Below are 4,937 nucleotides of genomic sequence, written 5' to 3'. Positions count from 1 at the left end.
TACTGTAAAATAGACAAGAGTTAGATTCATAAAAAAAATACTTATTAATACAAGCAATTTTTACATATATCATAAAGCATAAGCACACTATATTACATATATTACACCACACGAATACAACTATCTTATTCCGACTCGCTCGTTTCTTCTTGTTCGGTTTTGGTTCATTTTGCCAAGTTTCTAGGGATATATGATGTTCCCCTAATACGAGCTGTCGTTGTCCACATTGGTTTAGAAAAACCTGGTGGTTTAGAGGTTCCCGGGTCATTGTTACAACTTAAGGACTTCGGGGGTTGACGATACATATAAAGTTCATCGGGGTTGGAATTAGATTTCTCTATTTTTATGCCCTTTCCCTTATTATTTTCTTTTGCCTTTTTAAATTCAGTTGGGGTAATTTCTATAACATCATCGGAATTCTCGTCGGAATCCGATTCATCGGAGAATTGGTAATCCTCCCAATATTTTGCTTCCTTGGCGGAAACACCATTGACCATAATTAACCTTGGTCGGTTGGTTGAGGATTCTCTTTTACTTAACCGTTTTATTATTTCCCCCACCGGTTCTATTTCTTCTTCCGGTTCCGATTCTTCTTCCGGTTTCGATTCTTCTTCCGGTTCCGACTCTTCTTCCGGTTCCTCTTCGGGAACTTGTGAATCAGTCCACGAATCATTCCAATTTACATTTGACTCTTCATTATTATTAGGTGAGTCAATGGGACTTGTTCTAGAGGTAGACATCTATCACATAATATCAAACACGTTAAGAGATTAATATATCACATAATATTCATATGTTAAAAATATATAGTTTCCAACAAAAATGTTAAGCAATCATTTTTAAAGAAAACACGGTCGAAGTCCAGACTCACTAATGCATCCTAACAAACTCGATAAGACACACTAATGCAAATTTTCTGGTTCTCTAAGACCAACGCTCGGATACCAACTGAAATGTCCCGTTCTTATTGATTAAAAACGTTCCATATTAATTGATTTCGTTGCGAGGTTTTGACCTCTATATGAGACGTTTTTCAAAGACTGCATTCATTTTTAAAACAAACCATAACCTTTATTTCATAAATAAAGGTTTAAAAGCTTTACGTAGATTATCAAATAATGATAATCTAAAATATCCTGTTTACACACGACCATTACATAATGGTTTACAATACAAATATGTTACATCGAAATCAGTTTCTTGAATGCAGTTTTTACACAATATCATACAAACATGGACTCCAAATCTTGTCCTTATTTTAGTATGCAACAGCGGAAGCTCTTAGTATTCACCTGAGAATAAACATGCTTTAAACGTCAACAAAAATGTCGGTGAGTTATAGGTTTAACCTATATGTATCTAATCGTAACAATAGACCACAAGATTTCATATTTCAATACACATCCCATACATAGAGATAAAAATCATTCATATGGTGAACACCTGGTAACCGACATTAACAAGATGCATATATATAAGAATATCCCCATCATTCCGGGACACCCTTCGGATATGATATAGATTTCGAAGTACTAAAGCATCCGGTACTTTGGATGGGGTTTGTTAGGCCCAATAGATCTATCTTTAGGATTCACGTCAATTAGGGTGTCTGTTCCCTAATTCTTAGATTACCAGACTTAATAAAAAGGGGCATATTCAATTTTGATAATTCAACCATAGAATGTAGTTTCACGTACTTGTGTCTATTTTGTAAATCATTTATAAAACCTGCATGTATTCTCATCCCAAAAATATTAGATTTTAAAAGTGGGATTATAACTCACTTTCACAGATTTTTACTTCGTCGGGAAGTAAGACTTGGCCACTGGTTGATTCACGAACCTATAACAATATATACATATATATCAAAGTGTGTTTAAAATATATTTACAACACTTTTAATATATTTTGATGTTTTAAGTTTATTAAGTCAGCTGTCCTCGTTAGTAACCTACAACTAGTTGTCCACAGTTAGATATACAGAAATAAATCGATAAATATTATCTTGAATCAATCCACGACCCAGTGTATACGTATCTCAGTATTGATCACAACTCAAACTATATATATTTTGGAATCAACCTCAACCCTGTATAGCTAACTCCAACATTCACATATAGAGTGTCTATGGTTGTTCCGAAATATATATAGATGTGTCGACATGATAGGTCGAAACATTGTTTACGTGTCTATGGTATCTCAAGATTACATAATATACAATACAAGTTGATTAAGTTATGGTTGGAATAGATTTGTTACCAATTTTCACGTAGCTAAAATGAGAAAAATTATCCAATCTTGTTTTACCCATAACTTCTTCATTTTAAATCCGTTTTGAGTGAATCAAATTGCTATGGTTTCATATTGAACTCTATTTTATGAATCTAAACAGAAAATTATAGTTTTATAGTCGGAAAAATAAGTTACAAGTCGTTTTTGTAAAGGTAGTCATTTCAGTCGAAAGAACGACGTCTAGATGACCATTTTAGAAAACATACTTCCACTTTGAGTTTAACCATAATTTTTAGATATAGTTTCATGTTCATAATAAAAATCATTTTCTCAGAATAACAACTTTTAAATCAAAGTTTATCATAGTTTTTAATTAACTAACCCAAAACAGCCCGCGGTGTTACTACGACGGCGTAAATCCGGTTTTACGGTGTTTTTCGTGTTTCCAGGTTTTAAATCATTAAGTTAGCATATCATATAGATATAGAACATGTGTGTAGTTAATTTTAAAAGTCAAGTTAGAAGGATTAACTTTTGTTTGCGAACAAGTTTAGAATTAACTAAACTATGTTCTAGTGATTACGAGTTTAAACCTTCGAATAAGATAGTTTTATATATATGAATCGAATGATGTTATGAGCATCATTACTACCTCAAGTTTAGTAGGTAAACCTACTGGAAGTGACAAGAAATGATCTAGCTTCAAAGGATCTTGGATGGCTTGAAAGTTCTTGAAGTAGGATCATGACACAAAAACAAGTTCAAGTAATATTTTTACTCGAATTAAGATAGTTTATAGTTATAGAAATTGAATCAAAGTTTGAATATGAATATTACCTTGAATAAGAAAGATAACCTACTGTATATAACAAAGGTTTCTTGATCTTAGATGATTACTTGGAATGGATTAGAAAGCTTGGAAGTAAATTAGTAAACTTGAAGGGATTTTTGAAGTGTTCTTCCTATGATGATTATAGCTTGATTATTGACGTGATTTTTGATGAAGATGATGATTAACTACTGGAAAAATACGTTCATAATAGTGTGTGTGTGTTGAGAGAGAATTAGAAAGAGAATTGGAAGTGAAATGGAGTGAATGATGAGTGGTAATTGGTGAGTGGTGAGTGGGGTTAAAAGGAGTTCTAGTTAGTTGACTAGCTCATGGTAGAAGTTAAAATTGATTAGTCATACATGACATAATCAAGAGTGGAATCCCATGCTAGTTCCTATTGGTATATATTTATAGTAAGTATGTTTTGAAGCTGTGTATAATACTGGTAAGAATACGACTAGAATTCTTGATGAAAGAAAAGAATGGAAAAGTAACTGTAACCATTTTCGTTAAGTATGAGTGTTTTGATATATGTCTTGAAGTCTTCCAAAAGTATTTTAATACATCTAAATACACTACATGTATATACATTTTAACTGAGTCGTTAAGTCATCGTTAGTCGTTACATGTAAGTGTTGTTTTGAAACCTTTAAGTTAACGATCTCAATTAATGTTGTTAACCCATTGTTTATTATATCTAATGAGATGTTAAATTATTATATTATCATGATATTATGATATATTAATATATCTTAATATGATATATATACATTTAAATGCCGTTACAACGATAATCGTTACATATATGTCTCGTTTCGAAATCCTTAAGTTAGTAGTCTTGTTTATATGTATATAACTCATTGTTAATATACTTATGGAGATACTTACATATCATAATCTCATGTTAACCATATGTATATCCATATATATATCGTCATGTCGTTTTTACAAGTTTTAACGTTCGTGAATCGCCGGTCAACTTGGGTGGTCAATTGTCTATATGAAACATATTTCAATTAATCAAGTCTTAACAAGTTTGATTGCTTAACATGTTGGAAACATTTAATCATGTAAATATCAATCTCAATTAATATATATAAACATGGAAAAGTTCGGGTCACTACAGTGGGAAGGGGTTAAATTCTTTCGGATTTTTAAAATTTTAAATTTAAACACTTGGTTACCATTACAAATACTAGTAACGCAGTAGTTGTATTAGAATCTTGTGCTCTCTGATAATAAAGAACAGCCCTAGTCTTATATACTGACTACCCAATTCTAGTAAAAATTTTCAAAATTTTTAATTAAATGATTTCAAAATCATGTTTATACATATTTATGAACGATAAAACTAGGTGTTAACACCGAAATTATTGTTACCTCGGAAAGGACATAAATTGAGAAACAACCCAAAATGTTAGAATTCATTTAAAATGGAATAGAGGACAATAAAAAGGAAAATAAAAGCCAAGTGTGGGAAAAATTTATCAAGTTATTTTGAACATATATCACATATTTTTGTACAAATAACTGAAGATACTTTTGTTTTGGACAATTTTATCAGTTTTACCCTATTTACTATAATATATTTGGAAGAAAGATGGATCTACACGATGAATCAATTCCATCATTAAAAGGAAGTAAAGTCTTCCAAAAAAGAAACGCGCTTCTTGATTTAGGTCAGGAAGTTGTCATCCAGACCAGCTGTAGGTTGACGAAAAACCTTGAAAAGTTTTCTCGAAAATCAGCTGGAAATCCACGGACCTCAGCATCAAACAGGGTCGCCAAGTGGTCAGACTTATCCTAACCATGAAAGGATCTGTCTCGTAAAATGGGGAGGGCACCGTGCAAATTAGCTTGATAAGACTAATGA

This window comes from Rutidosis leptorrhynchoides, chromosome 7 (genome assembly GCF_046630445.1).
Source record: "Rutidosis leptorrhynchoides isolate AG116_Rl617_1_P2 chromosome 7, CSIRO_AGI_Rlap_v1, whole genome shotgun sequence".
Taxonomy (NCBI): domain Eukaryota; kingdom Viridiplantae; phylum Streptophyta; class Magnoliopsida; order Asterales; family Asteraceae; genus Rutidosis; species Rutidosis leptorrhynchoides.
This window is presented reverse-complemented; position numbering follows the sequence as displayed.